Here is a 17,829-nt window from a genome sequence, read left to right as displayed (position 1 = left end):
TTTTAAAACTTCTTTCTGTCGCCACTAGTTGGCACTGTAGAGTTGATGCAAATGACCCCTACAAGAACCTTCAGGGTGTGACTCTCAACAAACACGGAAAGTTTGGCGCAGATATGTTGCATATCTGCCGAGTTATGACTGTTCAAAGTTTTTGGCGAGACAAATTGTTGACGGTCATTTTCACTTCCAGTTTGGACCTCTCCGCTTCAACGAAAACTCAATATTTTTCATCAGGCACCTGAACACATGTCTTGAGGCTCCCCTGAAACAGGTTTGAGGTCAATAGATTTTTTTCCCTTGGAGGAGGAGCCTGTCTCGTAAAGAAGGCCATTTCCTGTTTCCACTAGGGGCGCCAGGCCTAATGGGTAATATTTCAATGCAGTCGTGTTCAGGCTGGGATATCTCATAAACATGCTAGAAATGAAAAAGATTGAACGTTGGATCACTGAGTTTTTAATCATTTTCTGAATTTGGTATTTTGCCTAAAAATGGCCGACTTTGGGACCACGCCCAGGCCAGACCCTTGAATGAAAACACACCATTTTGAAAACTTAAGATCTCATATGTCTCCTGAATAGTCTGACCAATTTTGAAGACGATCCAACTATTTTCTTCAGCGACAAGGTCTAAAATGTAAATCGATAAAATTTCACATTTGATCCAAAATTTCCGGCTTCCTGTTGGGTTTGGAATATGGGTGCAAGAGACTTTTTGGAGCAGTTTTGCACAATGTATCGACTCGCCAAATTTCATTGTTCTACGTTGAAAAAACCTAATAGGAAAGGCCTTTTTGAAAATTTCAAGGGGGCGCCACTGAGCCATTTTGTTAAATTTTTTTGTAGATTATCAAAATTTACGCAAAGTTGCATGTATGTGCAAATTTTGGTGAGTTTTCGTGCATGTTCTGGCCTCCAAATGTAAACTCCAACTGTGAACCGATAAAAATTTCACATTTGATCCAAAATATCCGATTTCCTGTTGGATTTGGAATATGGGTGCAAGAGGCTTTTTTGAACAGTTAGGCATAAGGTATCTACTCCCCAAATTTCATTGCTCTACGTTGAAAACCTGAGAGGAGAGGCCTTTTTGAAAATTTTAAGGGTCAAGGGGGCGCCACTGAGCCATTTTTTGACATTTTTTCAAAACGACACAAGATTATCGAAATTTACGCAAAGCCGCACGTATGTGCAAATTTTGGTGACTTTTCGTGCATGTTCAGGCCTCCAAATTGGCCATTTTCATTTGCCCTGAAAAAAGAAAATAATAATAATAATAATAACTAGGCCTGCAAGCAGGACTGAACGGGCCCTCGCAATCTAGCGCAACTCGGACGTCACGCAACTCGGACTGTGTGCAGGTCAGGGTGGTGGCAGATCCTCCTCTCTAATCATCTCATTAGAACCTAACATGCTCGAAAGTCGCCTATTTACATTCCCACACCCAAGAGATAAAAACCCCTATTGGAGAGAGTACTACAAAAAAGGAGCCACTACTGAGCTGTGCAGCCAAGCCCTTATTCAAAACCAAAATTAATCTTCTAACTGGGCCAATTCGACCAAGTGTGCCAACTATTGTGGCTCTATAAGCTCCCTGAGTCTCTGAAAAAAAATATTTCCTTTAAATGGCGAACAAAGGGTCGTCACGGCAACAGACAGAGACACGTGGACATGGGCCGTAAAAAAAGTATTTTAATAGGTCTTGAAACTACAATGACCAACATGAAAAGAACTGGACATGTTTTGGAAAAACGAGTGACTTTCTATCGCCACTAGTTGGCGCTGTAGGGTTGATGCAAATGACCCCTACAAGGCCCTTCAGGGTATGACTGTCAACAAGCACGGGAAGTTTGGCGCAGATATCTTGTATATCTGCCGAGTTATGACTGTTCAAAGTTTTTGGAGAGAAAAATTGTTGACAGTCATTTTCACTTTCCTGTTTGGACCCCTCCGCTTCAACGAAACTTCAATATTTTTCATCAGGCACCTGAAGACAGGTCTTAAGGTTTCCCTTATGCAGGTTTGAAGTAGATTGATTTTTTCCCTTTAGAGGAGGAGTGTGTCCCGTAAAAAAGGGCATTTCCTGTTCCCACTAGGAGGCGCCAGGCACAAATGGTAAATTTTCAATCCAGTCCTGCTCAGGCTGGTATACCTCACACACATGCCAGATTTAAAATAGATTGAACGTTGTATGAGGGAGTTATCAGTCATTTTCCGAATTCGGTGTTTTGGCGAAAAAATGGAAGAATTTGGCGCCCCGCCCAGGTCAGGCCCGTGAATGAAAACACACCATTTTTATAACTTAAGATTTCATATGCCTCATGAACAGTCTCACCAATTTTGAGAATGATCAAACTAATTCCCTAGGTGCCAAGGTGTAAAATGTGCACACTGTAAATCGATAAAAAGTTCACATTCAATCCAAAATACCCGATTTCCTGTAGGATTTGGAATATGTGTGCAAGAGACTTTTTGGAGCAGTTTTGCACAAAGTTTTGACTCTCCAAATTTCATCACTCTATGTTAGAAAAACCTAAATGGAGAGGCCTTTTTGAAAATTTCAAGGGGGCGCCACTGAGCCATTTTGTTAAATTGTTTCGTAACGTTGCAAGATTATCGAACGTTATCCAAAGCCGCATGTATGTGCAAATTTTGGTGAGTTTTTATGCATATTCAAGCCTCCAAATGTAAACTCTTACTGTGAACCCATGAAAATTTCACATTCGACCCAAAATACCCGATTTCCTGTTGGATTTGGAATATGGGTGCAAGAGACTTTTTGGAGCAGTTTTGCATAAGGTATCTACTCCCCAAATTTCCTTGCTCTATGTTGAAAAAACCCAATAGGAAAGGCCTTTTTTAAAACTTCTTTCTGTCGCCACTAGTTGGCACTGTAGAGTTGATGCAAATGACCCCTACAAGAACCTTCAGGGTATGACTCTCAACAAACACGGAAAGTTTGGCGCAGATATGTTGCATATCTGCCGAGTTATGACTGTTCAAAATTTTTGGCGAGACAAATTGTTGACGGTCATTTTCACTTCCAGTTTGGACCTCTCCGCTTCAACGAAACCTCAATATTTTTCATCAGGCACCTGAACACATGTCTTGAGGCTCCCCTGAAACAGGTTTGAGGTCAATAGATTTTTTTCCCTTGGAGGAGGAGCCTGTCTCGTAAAGAAGGCCATTTCCTGTTCCCACTAGGGGGCGCCAGGCCTAATGGGTAATATTTCAATGCAGTCGTGTTCAGGCTGGGATATCTCATATACATGCTAGAAATGAAAAAGATTGAACGTTGTATCACGGAGTTTTTAATCATTTTCTGAATTTGGTATTTTGCCCAAAAATGGCCGACTTTGGGACCACGCCCAGGTCAGACCCTTGAGTGAAAACTCACCATTTTGAAAACCTAAGATCTCATATGTCTCCTGAATAGTCTGACCAATTTTGAAGACGATCCAACTATTTTCTTCAGCGACAAGGTCTCAAATGTAAATCGATAAAATTTCACATTTGATCCAAAATTTCTGGCTTCCAGTTGGGTATGGAATATGGGTGCAAGAGACTTTTTGGAGCAGTTTTGCACAATGTATCGACTCGCCAAATTTCATTGTTCTACGTTGAAAAAACCTAATAGGAAAGGCCTTTTTGAAAATTTCAAGGGGGCGCCACTGAGCCATTTTGTTAAATTTTTTTGTAGATTATCAAAATTTACGCAAAGTTGCATGTATGTGCAAATTTTGGTGAGTTTTCGTGCATGTTCAGGCCTCCAAATGTAAACTCAAACTGTGAACCGATAAAAATTTCACATTTGATCCAAAATATCCGATTTCCTGTTGGATTTGGAATATGGGTGCAAGAGGCTTTTTTGAACAGTTAGGCATAAGGTATCTACTCCCCAAATTTCATTGCTCTACGTTGAAAACCTGAGAGGAGAGGCCTTTTTGAAAATTTTAAGGGTCAAGGGGGCGCCACTGAGCCATTTTTTGACATTTTTTCAAAACGACACAAGATTATCGAAATTTACGCAAAGCCGCACGTTTGTGCAAATTTTGGTGACTTTTCGTGCATGTTCAGGCCTCCAAATTGGCCATTTTCATTTGCCCTGAAAAAAGAATAATAATAATAATAATAATAATAATAACTAGGCCTGCAAGCAGGACTGAACGGGCCCTCGCAATCTAGCGCAACTCGGACGTCACGCAACTCGGACTGTGTGCAGGTCAGGGTGGTGGCAGATCCTCCTCTCTAATCATCTCATTAGAACCTAACATGCTCGAAAGTCGCCTATTTACATTCCCACACCCAAGAGATAAAAACCCCTATTGGAGAGAGTACTACAAAAAAGGAGCCACTACTGAGCTGTGCAGCCAAGCCCTTATTCAAAACCAAAATTAATCTTCTAACTGGGCCAATTCGACCAAGTGTGCCAACTATTGTGGCTCTATAAGCTCCCTGAGTCTCTGAAAAAAAATATTTCCTTTAAATGGCGAACAAAGGGTCGTCACGGCAACAGACAGAGACACGTGGACATGGGCCGTAAAAAAGTATTTTAATAGGTCTTGAAACTACAATGACCAACATGAAAAGAACTGGACATGTTTTGGAAAAACGAGTGACTTTCTATCGCCACTAGTTGGCGCTGTAGGGTTGATGCAAATGACCCCTACAAGGCCCTTCAGGGTATGACTCTCAACAAGCACGGGAAGTTTGGCGCAGATATGTTGTATATCTGCCGAGTTATGACTGTTCAAAGTTTTTGGAGAGAAAAATTGTTGACAGTCATTTTCACTTTCCTGTTTGGACCCCTCCGCTTCAACGAAACTTCAATATTTTTCATCAGGCACCTGAAGACAGGTCTTAAGGTTTCCCTTATACAGGTTTGAGGTAGATTGATTTTTTCCCTTTAGAGGAGGAGTGTGTCCCGTAAAAAAGGGCATTTCCTGTTCCCACTAGGAGGCGCCAGGCACAAATGGTAAATTTTCAATCCAGTCCTGCTCAGGCTGGTATACCTCACACACATGCCAGATTTAAAATAGATTGAACGTTGTATGAGGGAGTTATCAGTCATTTTCCGAATTCGGTGTTTTGGCGAAAAAATGGAAGAATTTGGCGCCCCGCCCAGGTCAGGCCCGTGAATGAAAACACACCATTTTTATAACTTAAGATTTCATATGCCTCATGAACAGTCTCACCAATTTTGAGAATGATCAAACTAATTCCCTAGGTGCCAAGGTGTAAAATGTGCACACTGTAAATCGATAAAAAGTTCACATTCAATCCAAAATACCTGATTTCCTGTAGGATTTGGAATGTGTGTGCAAGAGACTTTTTGGAGCAGTTTTGCACAAAGTTTTGACTCTCCAAATTTCATCACTCAATGTTAGAAAAACCTAAATGGAGAGGCCTTTTTGAAAATTTCAAGGGGGCGCCACTGAGCCATTTTGTTAAATTGTTTCGTAACGTTGCAAGATTATCGAACGTTATCCAAAGCCGCATGTATGTGCAAATTTTGGTGAGTTTTTATGCATATTCAAGCCTCCAAATGTAAACTCTTACTGTGAACCCATGAAAATTTCACATTCGATCCAAAATACCCGATTTCCTGTTGGATTTGGAATATGGGTGCAAGAGACTTTTTGGAGCAGTTTTGCATAAGGTATCTACTCCCCAAATTTCCTTGCTCTATGTTGAAAAAACCCAATAGGAAAGGCCTTTTTTAAAACTTCTTTCTGTCGCCACTAGTTGGCACTGTAGAGTTGATGCAAATGACCCCTACAAGAACCTTCAGGGTATGACTCTCAACAAACACGGAAAGTTTGGCGCACATATGTTGCATATCTGCCGAGTTATGACTGTTCAAAATTTTTGGCGAGACAAATTGTTGACGGTCATTTTCACTTCCAGTTTGGACCTCTCCGCTTCAACGAAACCTCAATATTTTTCATCAGGGACCTGAACACATGTCTTGAGGCTCCCCTGAAACAGGTTTGAGGTCAATAGATTTTTTTCCCTTGGAGGAGGAGCCTGTCTCGTAAAGAAGGCCATTTCCTGTTCCCACTAGGGGGCGCCAAGCCTAATGGGTAATATTTCAATGCAGTCGTGTTCAGGCTGGGATATCTCATATACTTGCTAGAAATGAAAAAGATTGAACGTTGTATCACGGATTTTTTAATCATTTTCTGAATTTGGTGTTTTGCCCAAAAATGGCCGACTTTGGGACCACGCCCAGGTCAGACCCTTGGATAAAAACTCACCATTTTGAAAACTTAAGATCTCATATGTCTCCTGAATAGTCTGACCAATTTTGAAGACGATCCAACTATTTTCTTCAGCGACAAGGTCTCAAATGTAAATCGATAAAATTTCACATTTGATCCAAAATTTCCGGCTTCCTGTTGGGTTTGGAATATGGGTGCAAGAGACTTTTTGGAGCAGCTTTGCACAATGTATCGACTCACCAAATTTCATTGTTCTACGTTGAAAAAACCTAATAGGAAAGGCCTTTTTGAAAATTTCAAGGGGGCGCCACTGAGCCATTTTGTTAAATTTTTTTGTAGATTATCAAAATTTACGCAAAGTTGCATGTATGTCCAAATTTTGGTGAGTTTTCGTGCATGTTCAAGCTCCAAATGTAAACTCCAACTGTGAACCGATAAAAATTTCACATTTGATCCAAAATATCCGATTTCCTGTTGGATTTGGAATATGGGTGCAAGAGGCTTTTTTGAACAGTTAGGCATAAGGTATCTACTCCCCAAATTTCATTGCTCTACGTTGAAAACCTGAGAGGAGAGGCCTTTTTGAAAATTTTAAGGGTCAAGGGGGCGCCACTGAGCCATTTTTTGACATTTTTTCAAAACGACACAAGATTATCGAATTTTACGCAAAGCCGCACGTATGTGCAAATTTTGGTGACTTTTCGTGCATGTTCAGGCCTCCAAATTGGCCATTTTCATTTGCCCTGAAAAAAGAAGAATAATAATAATAATAACTAGGCCTGCAAGCAGGACTGAACGGGCCCTCGCAATCTAGCGCAACTCGGACGTCACGCAACTCGGACTGTGTGCAGGTCAGGGTGGTGGCAGATCCTCCTCTCTAATCATCTCATTAGAACCTAACATGCTCGAAAGTCTTCTCTTACTTTACCACACCCAAGAGATAAAAACCCCTATGGGAGAGAGTACTACAAAAAAGGAGCCACTACTGAGCTGTGCAGCCAAGCCCTTATTCAAAACCAAAATTAATCTTCTAACTGGGCCAATTTGACCAAGTGTGCCAAATATTGTGGCTCTATAAGCTGCCTGACTCTCTGGAAAAAAAATATTTCCTTTAAATGGCGAACAAAGGGTCGTCACGGCAACAGACAGACACGTGGACATGGGCCGTAAATAAGTATTTTAATAGGTCTTGAAACTACAATGACCAAACTGAAAAGAACTGGACATGTATTGGAAAAACGAGTGACTTTCTATTGCCACTAGTTGGCGCTGTAGCGTTGATGCAAATGACCCCTACAAGGCACTTCAGGGTATGACTCTCAACAAGCACGGGAAGTTTGTCGCAGATATCTTGTATATCTGCCGAGTTATGACTGTTCAAAGTTTTTAGCGAGACAAATTGTTGACGGTCATTTTCACTTTCCTGTTTGGACCCCTCCGCTTCAACGAAACCTCAATATTTTTCATCAGGCACCTGAAGACAGGTCTTAAGGCTTCCCTTATGCAGGTTTGAGGTAGATTGTTTTTTTCCCTTTAGAGGAGGTGTGTGTCCCGTAAAAAAAGGGCTTTTCCTGTTCCCACTAGGAGGCGCCAGGCACAAATGGTAAATTTTCAATCCAGTCCTGCTCAGGCTGGTATACCTCACACACATGCCAGATTTAAAATAGATTGAACGTTGTTTGAGGGAGTTATCAGTCATTTTCCGAATTTGGTGCTTTGGCGAAAAAATGGCCGACTTTGGCACCCCGCCCAGCTCAGGCCCGTGAATGAAAACACACCATTTTGATAACTTAAGATTTCATATGCCTCATGAACAGTCTCGCCAATTTTGAGAATGATCAAACTAATTCCCTAGGTGCCAAGGTGTAAAATGTGCACACTGTAAATCGATAAAAATTTCACATTCAATCCAAAATACCCGATTTCCTGTTGGGTTTGGAATACGCATGCAAGAGACTTTTTGGAGCAGTTTTGTACAAGGTATCGACTCTCCGAATTTCATCCCTCTACGTTGAAAAAACCTAAATGGAGAGGCCTTTTTGAAAATTTCAAGGGGGCGCCACTGAGCCATTTTGTTACATGTTTTCGTAACATTGCAAGATTATCGAACGTTATGCAAAGCCGCATGTATGTGCAAATTTTGGTGAGTTTTTATGCATATTCAAGCCTCCAAATGTAAACTCTTACTGTGAACCCATGAAAATTTCACATTCGATCAAAAATACCCGATTTCCTGTTGGATTTGGAATATGGGTGCAAGAGACTTTTTGGAGCAGTTTTGCATAAGGTATCTACTCCCCAAATTTCCTTGCTCTATGTTGAAAAAACCCAATAGGAAAGGCCTTTTTTAAAACTTCTTTCTGTCGCCACTAGTTGGCACTGTAGAGTTGATGCAAATGACCCCTACAAGAACCTTTAGGGTATGACTCTCAACAAACACGGAAAGTTTGGCGCAGATATGTTGCATACCTGCCGAGTTATGACTGTTCAAAGTTTTTGGCGAGACAAATTGTTGACGGTCATTTTCACTTCCAGTTTGGACCTCTCCGCTTCAACGAAACCTCAATATTTTTCATCAGGCACCTGAACACATGTCTTGAGGCTCCCCTGAAACAGGTTTGAGGTCAATAGATTTTTTTCCCTTGGAGGAGGAGCCTGTCTCGTAAAGAAGGCCATTTCCTGTTTCCACTAGGGGCGCCACGCCTAATGGGTAATATTTCAATGCAGTCGTGTTCAGGCTGGGATATCTCATAAACATGCTAGAAATGAAAAAGATTGAACGTTGGATCACGGAGTTTTTAATCATTTTCTGAATTTGGTATTTTGCCTAAAAATGGCCGACTTTGGGACCACGCCCAGGCCAGACCCTTGAATGAAAACACACCATTTTGAAAACTTAAGATCTCATAGGTCTCCTGAATAGTCTGACCAATTTTGAAGACGATCCAACTTTATCCTTCAGCGACAAGGTCTCAAATGTAAATCGATAAAATTTCGCATTTGACCCAAAATTTCCGGCTTCCTGTTGGGTTTGGAATATGGGTGCAAGAGACTTTTTGGAGCAGTTTTGTACAATGTATCGACTCACTAAATTTCATTGTTCTACGTTGAAAAAACCTAATAGGAGAGGCCTTTTTGAAAATTTCAAGGGGGCGCCACTGAGCCATTTTGTTAATTTTTTTTATAGATTATCAAAATTTACGCAAAGTTGAATGTATGTGCAAATTTTGGTGAGTTTTCATGCATGTTCAAGCCTCCAAACGTAAACTCCAACTGTGAACCGAAAAAATTTCACATTCGATCCAAAATACCCGATTTCCTGTTGGATTTGGAATATGGGTGCAAGAGGCTTTTTTGAACAGTTAGGCATAAGGTATCTACTCCCCAAATTTCATTGCTCTACGTTGAAAACCTGAGAGGAGAGGCCTTTTTGAAAATTTTAAGGGTCAAGGGGGCGCCACTGAGCCATTTTTTGACATTTTTTCAAAACGACGCAAGATTATCGAAATTTACGCGAATCTGCACGTACGTGCAAATTTTGGTGACTTTTCGTGCATGTTCAGGCCTCCAAATTGGCCATTTTCATTTGCCCTGAAAAAAGAATAATAATAATAATAATAATAATAATAATAATAATAATAATAATAATAATCCTTTGCAAAACAATAGGGCCTTCGCACGTCTAGTGCTCGGGCCCTAATAATAATAATAATAATCCTTTGCAAAACAATAGGGCCTTCGCACGTCTAGTGCTCGGGCCCTAATAATCCTTTGCAAAACAATAGGGCCTTCGCACGCTCAGTGCTCGGGCCCTAATGATAATAATAATAATAATCCTTTGCATTACAATAGGGCCTTCGCACGTCTAGTGCTCGGGCCCTAATAATCCTTTGCATTACAATAGGGCCTTCGCACGCCTAGTGCTCGGGCCCTAATAATAATTAATAATAATCCTTTGCAAAACAATAGGGCCTTCGCACGCTCAGTGCTCGGGCCCTAATGATAATCCTTTGCATTACAATAGGGCCTTCGCACGCCTAGTGCTCGGGCCCTAATTATTTAGGCTATACTCTGCACAGCACGAGTAACTACCCGCATAACCTCAGGTGGGACTTAGAGTATACAGTCAGCAATTAGTTTCTCAACTGGTCTAGATTGTAAAACATATACTGGACTGTCTCAGAAAATTAGAATACACAATATTCTAATTTTCTGAGACAGTCCTGTACATTAATCCACCATTTAAAGCAGGGGTGTCCAAACTTTTTGCAAAGGGGACCAGATTTGGCGTGGTAAAAATGTGGGGGGCCGACCTTGGCTGACGTCCTTTACATAGAACAATATACAGGACTGTCTCAGAAAATTAGAATATTGTGTATTCTAATTTTCTGAGACAGTCCAGTAAATAAATCAGAGATCACAATAAATAACACAAACCCATTCTTTTGTGAGTTTCATCCCCTCCGTCTTCTCTGGCCCCAAAGTTCCCACCGCCTTACAAATTGTGCAGCCCAAACCCAAATTTCCCATAAGGGTACTGGCCTGTTGCTCCAGCTGTTAGTGGTCCACTTGGCTGACTGCTGGCGCTGTAGCTGGCCCCCACTCCGGGTGGCGCTGAACCTGACCAGTTGCTGCCACGGCAGCAGCCTCCTGCCCCGGCTTGGCTGGCTGGCTGTGAACCTGGCAAGCTGCTGCGGCGCTAGCCTCATGCTGCACCCGGTCCTGCCAGTTAGCATGATCGTTGCAGCTGCCCTCATTGCCGGTTGCTGCTTTTCTGACCCGTTTTGAACCTTCTTCCTTCTTTTTGAAAAAAAGACAGTAAATGCAACTGTGTTTTTGGCATGTTATAATAATGTTTGATCCTGGCTGCTTCCTCCCCAGATGCTGCAAATTTCCAGTTTTTTTTTTTTTTTTTTAATGTCTGGGGCGTGATCTGTTGGTCCAGCTTTTCAGCGCATCAACAAATCTCCGACTCTTTCAAATGACATAACATTTTTATAAACAACATGCAATTATTGGGATTTGTTCAGTCAATGAATTCAGGCATATTATTGTGTTACTTGATACACTTTTTAATAACGTTTTTATACTATTATTATTTTCTGTACACGAGAGGTGCTAGATCTGCCCGAATAAGTCCCAGAACATAGGAAGGCCAAAATCAAGAGGTCCCGGATCTTGTTGCGGCAGGATCCGGCACAAATTAACCCCTGTGCAAACCTATAGATTCATTTACATGTCTTTGTCCATTGGTAAGTTTATTGAGGAAGCCAAAAAGTGTTTAACAGCACTACCATTGGAGGTAATGTCTCAAGCCGACTGTGGCCCGGGTGCCTGTTGCAGCGCCACGACGGTCTTTGTGTGAACACTTTGGGGATGGCCTGATCCTATTTCGACTTACGGATGTTTAGTTCATGTCATTCATTTTACTCTTTTATGTGTGCACATCTATTTGCCCATACATCCAGGCGTCCCAATGTCCAGTGCGCTATATGGCTTTTTATTCCTATCTGACAGTACTGTTGGTTCATATAGGAATGGGAGCTATGTATCGCGCTGGAAGCAAACACAATACACTGGAGTATCTATCCCCGTTACATAACACACATATTCATACATACAGTAGAGGCCAAAAGTTTGGACACACCTTCTTATTCGCTCACTGAAGGTAATATAACTATGAATGAACATGTGTGAAATTATGTACTTCGCAAAAAGGTGAAAGGTGAAATAACTAAAAACAAGTATAAAATTCTAGTATCTTCAAAGTAGCCACCTCTTTCTCTGATTACTTTTTTTGCACACTCTTGCCATTCTCTTGGTGAGTTTCAAGAGGAAGTCACCTAAAACGGTTTTTTACTTCACAGGTATGCCATTTCAGGGTTAATGAGGTGAATGTATTTCTTTATTTTGGGACCTTCATTTATTTTGCATTGAATGAGGTGTGTCGAAACCTTTGGCCTGTACTGTACACATATGTACAGTATATAAGTTGTATTTGTATATGTCTATTTAGGAGAAGTGACAACTGTCACAAAGAGTCAGATATGGGCATATTCACATTTAACAGTTGAATTTGTGATTAGATCGTATGTGGTGCGGGCAGGGCTGGACTGGGACAAAAAAATCAGCCTTTCTTTGATGGAAAGACAATTAAGCCTATGAATGAAAACAAATTTCTTCTCATGTGTGTATATGTAATTGTCAAATAAACTTAATATTAAAATGATTAAATGAGGGTTTTTTAAATATATTTTCATAGACTATTTAATTATTTATCACATCAATAAAAATGCAGAGCAACATGAAATTTTCAAAAAGTTAAAAGAGAAAGGAAAATAGGTGAGAAAGAATAACATATGATTGACTTCCATAATCACAGCACACATCTAGCAAAATGTGGGAAAAAAGTTGTGTTATACACTCAATTTAGTATTTACTTAGAGGAATCTCCTGAACAAACAATGAACAACGGATGATGGGATCCTGAAAAATAGGACACAGAGAACAGAAATGAGAGGACTATTAAAATGTGTAAATTACAGGTTGTAATTCTGTGTTATTATCACAGACATATGTACTCACCACATCAATAAACCTTAGACCTCCACAGCAACACCGAATATTTCCTCAAACATGGGAACCTTCAAGAGTAAAAGAAAACAGAGTGGTGAAAAAAGAATGACACTTGATGGACTTGCTCAGATGATCACAGTACTGCTATTTTCACTCAGATGAATCCTGTATTCCATTCAGTACTTACTTAGAGGAACCCAAAAGTCTGCATGTTCTCGTGAACCTCTTGAACAAACATTTTTTTTTTCCCTTCAGGCATGACAAATCCAAACATACAGCATTTATATGTGTTAACAATTAATTCAACCCGAAAAGAAAAGGGCTGACGGGACAAGCCGAAGCTTATTGAAACCCGTCCACAGCATACCATATAGGACGCAGAAAATATCGAATATCAATATTTGACATTCAGATTTCGTCGTGATTACAAGTTGTTGTCGGTTTTTTTTTTTTTTTTTTGTAATAATAACCATCCCCTTTGATTGATTATTTTCCCAATTGTCCATTGTCGATCTTGGCAATGTGCTCGTTATGTTGATTAGATCCAGTAGATTAGTTCAAAATTCAGTAGTTAGTTTATTCCGTTGATTCGATCCAGAAGATAGGAAATAGCTGAGGATCGATGGTAGGCCGTATCCGCTACCCTCCTTTTGTCGACCTTAATCCTCACAGTTTTCATTCCTTGCTGACTCCCGACATCTCAAGGTTGGGCAGCTTCGTAGTAAGTTGCATCGCCATTCCGGTTGTGGACTCATGGCCTGGGGACTGGCGTCGCTAGGTCTTTTAGTAAGGCCCGTCCCAGCGATCACTGTCCCACCTGGCCAATCAGAAGAGTAGCTGCCACCAGCGCACCAAAAGGAAACATCCTCGATATCATTCCACTTCGAGTGTGGTCAGACACAGCGGCCACCATCTACCCCAGCTATCCTCCAGAATATCCAGACTTTAAGGTGTTTTCTGGGCAGGCGTTTTGTCCAAGTTCTGACCGCATTGTAAAGATCTTGTGCAGGACAGTGGCCAATCGACCAGTTCCATGTCGTTACAGAATTTGAAGAATTTGAAGTCACTTGTCAGTGCATTTTACAGCCAACAGATGATATGTCCTTCTGAGTTCTATTTGCATTGGCTTTGAATCACCTTTGTTATATATTAGGGCTGTCAAAATGATCGCGTTAACACGCGGGAATTAATTTTTTTAATTAATCACGTCAAAATATTTGACGCAATTAGCGCACATGTCCCGCTCAGAAAGTATTCTGCCTTTTGGTAGGTTTTACAGCAAGGCTTTTTGTGCTGTCCAACAGCGAACTCTTGTGGTCGCTTTGCGACATGGTTTATTGTTTTCTTGCCAGTTCATTATGGCTGCACGACGTCTCGGGCTGATAATGTTGTGCTTATATGATCCTTGGACAAGATTTGTCCGTAGGTATGGTTGTTGTAAAGAATGTACATATTATGTTAGTAAGCGAAATGTTCTATTTTTTGTATGAGACGCTTTTTGTTTATGTTTAGTGAACCTGTATAGCGTGCTAAGCTAACGTTGTTGCTAATGCAATGCTTGTGTACTTTTTTTTTTGTAGTTTTACGACGGTCTAAAGAGGACAATGGTTTGAGGCCATTTTATTAATAAATCAGATGAAAAAGGAAGAAGTCTAATTATTAAGGCGTCATTCACTAGCTGTCTAGCTTTGGAAAAAGTAGACACTTCGTAGTGAGGACAGCATAGACAGATTTAAATGACAGTAGAGTGAAATGCCCACTACAGTCCTTATGTACCGTATGTTGAATGTATATATATCCATCTTGTGTCTTATCTTTCCATTCCAACAATTTATTTTACAGAATGTATACATAATTTACAGAAAAATATGGCATATTTTATAGATAGTTTGAATTGCGATTAATTGCGATTAATTACGATTAATTAATTTTTAAGCTGTAATTAACTCGATTAAAATTTTTACTCGTTTGACAGCCTTAATAAATATATATATGTATATATTTAATAAATATATATATGTATATATTTATTAGGGGTGTCAAACGAGTAAAAATTTTTATCGAGTTAATTACAACGTAAAAATTAATTAATCGTAATTAATCGCAATTCAAACCATCTCTAAAGTATGCCCTATTTTTCTGTAAATTATTGTTGGAATGGAAAGATAAGACACAAGACGGATATATACATACAACATACTGTACATAAGTGCTGTATTTGTTTATTATAACAATAAATCCACAAATGGCATTATTAACATTATTTCTGTTTAAGTGATCCATGGATAGTAAGACTTGTATTTCATGAAAGATAAATGTTATAGTTACAAGTTATAGTAATTTTATATTAAAACCCCTCTTCATATTTTCGTTTTAATAAAATTTGTACAGTTTTCAATCAAAAGTAGAGTTAATATAATAAGAATAAAAATAACAATAATAATAATTGAGTGACCAAACTCTGAGTAATGCCAGTTCTCTTTGCATTGTTGTTTAGCTGTGTGAGAATAGGGCCTCATTACTACAGACTGAAGTGATTTTCTTTTTGTGAACATTATTTTTTTTTAAAGATAGCAATATTATTTTTGTTGTGCTTTCAGTGAATGATACTTCTGTTTGTTGTGAAGGAGTTGCAGAAGCATATGCCAATAAACGGCGCAGCCCAAAGAACGCCTGTGTCCACTCGCCTTTATAACAGATATATCTCTGAGCATATTTTACCCAAAATACAACAAGAGACACATAATTGCCGCTAAAAGAAAGCAAACCTACCGAAATATGTGTGGAGCACAAAGCAACAGCATAAACGTCTCACAACTACTAATTCTCCCACTATTAGAAGGAATAACATTAGTATGGAACGGCGCTGCGCTGCCCCCAAGCGGCCGGTGGCATTCTCTTCACTCTTAATGTCCATAAACGGCCTCATTGAAATCTGTTTGAGGCAATACGAGAGCGGCTCATTCAGTGCATGCGTTAATTGCGTCAAATATTTTAACGTGATTAAATTAAAAAATTAATTAACGCCCGTTAACGTGATAATTTTGACAGCCCTAATATATATATATATTTCTTTTTTTCCTCTTTTATTTTTGCCTTCCATTGTTTTGGGTACACTCGGTTTTGCTTCCAGGTTTGAGTTGCCACCCAGACATTATTTAACATTTGTACAGTTCTTATTATGTCCAAGAGTTAGCTTGAGTCAGCAACATAATTATTTAATAAGGTTTGTTTATACCTCTTCTTAAAAACAGCCAATGACCCTGAGCTGGTCACTGCAGAATCTAGTTTGTTCCAAATTTTTACACCACAGTAAGGACTCGAAAATGATTTTAGTGTTGTTCTAGCGTAGTTAAGTTTAAACACATTTTCTCCCCTCAAATCGTATTTCGATTCCCTAGCCTGGAAACGACTTTGCAAGTTATACGGAAGGCTATTTGTTGAGGCTTTGTACATCATCCGTCCCGTTCTGAAGTTTATTAAATCATACAGCTTCAACAACTTGGATTTGATGAATAACTCACGTGTATGTGCTGTGTATTTTGCCTTATGAATAATCCGTATTGCTTTTTTTTGGATGACCAACAGAGGGTGTAATCGAGATTTGTAGGTGTTTCCCCAAATTTCGACGCAGTAAGTCAAATAGGGCAAAAACAGTGCACTATAAATTATTTGGAGGGCTTGTGATCTATTACATTTTGAGCTCTGTAAAGAATGGAGACGCTCCTAGCTAATTCATTTTTCAGTTGTCTTATAATGATAATTTCAGTTGTCTTAATGAATCATCAAGTATTATAGCTAATACCTTGTGTTCTCTAACACGTTCAGTAGCCACCTGGTTTACTTGAATGTCTAGATGTTCTTTCAGTCCTTTTATGCCAAATAGCATATATTTAGTTTTACTAAGGTTTAGTGACAGTTTATTGGCATTAAACCATTCTTGTAGCTTGCCTAATTCCTCATTCACTTGTTGGGTCATTCTGTTTAAGTCGTTACCTGAGAAGAAGATATTGGTGTCGTCAGCAAAAAGCACCATTTTTAATATGCTGGATATCTTGTATGTATCATTTATATATAGTACAAACAATTTTGGTCCCAAGACAGAACCTTGAGGTACTCCACATGTAACTTCAAGTTTTTCCGACCTTTTCCCACTAATTGTCACATATTGATGCCTTTTAGATAGATAACTACGTATCCAGTCGAGAGCTATTCCTCTACTTCCCAGTCGCTCTAATTTGTCTAATAATATATTATGATCTACTGTGTCAAATGCCTTTTTCAAATCCAAGAAAATTCCAACAGAATACTGTCCTTGATCAATCGCATCTGTAATAATTTCCATTGACTCCATCAGCGCTTGTGCAGTTGGGTGGTCTTTTCTAAAACCATACTGGCTGTGATTTAGTAAGCTGTGCTTTGATATGAACTTGTCAAGCCTGTTATTAAAAAGTTTTTCGAGGATCTTGGATAATCGTGGCAGAATGGAGATTGGCCTATAGTTGTTCAATACATGTGCGTCCCCTGCTTTATATATGGGGACGACTTTCGCTATTTTTATTTCATTCGGAAATTTTCCAGTTTCAAAAGAAAGATTAAAAATATATGTTAAAGGCTGAATAATGTCATCGATTATAAGTTTAATAAGCCTCGTGTCCATGCCTTGCGCGTCTGTCGAGGCTTTATTTCCCAATGTCCCGACCAGATGCCTTATCTCAGTGTCCTTCACAGGGTACAAGAATAAGGAGTGCGGTGTCCTTTGCTGTTTGTTATTGCAATTTACATGTGGAATGTTCTCTGCTAACCTAGGAGCCATTGTAACAAAAAATTCATTAAAACTATTTGCAAAGTCATCTGTATTAGTTATCCTCAAGTAATTAGCATAAAAATAATTTGCATACCCTTGTACAGACATTTTTTTATAATTTCATTCATGATTTTCCATAATCTGCAAGTGTAGTCTCTGTTATCTTCTAATAATTTTGTATAATACTGTTTTTTACAAGCTCTCAAAATAGAGTTTAATTTATTTCGAT

The sequence above is a fragment of the Corythoichthys intestinalis genome, chromosome 2 (genome assembly GCF_030265065.1).
Source record: "Corythoichthys intestinalis isolate RoL2023-P3 chromosome 2, ASM3026506v1, whole genome shotgun sequence".
In the NCBI taxonomy this organism is placed as follows: domain Eukaryota; kingdom Metazoa; phylum Chordata; class Actinopteri; order Syngnathiformes; family Syngnathidae; genus Corythoichthys; species Corythoichthys intestinalis.
This window is presented reverse-complemented; position numbering follows the sequence as displayed.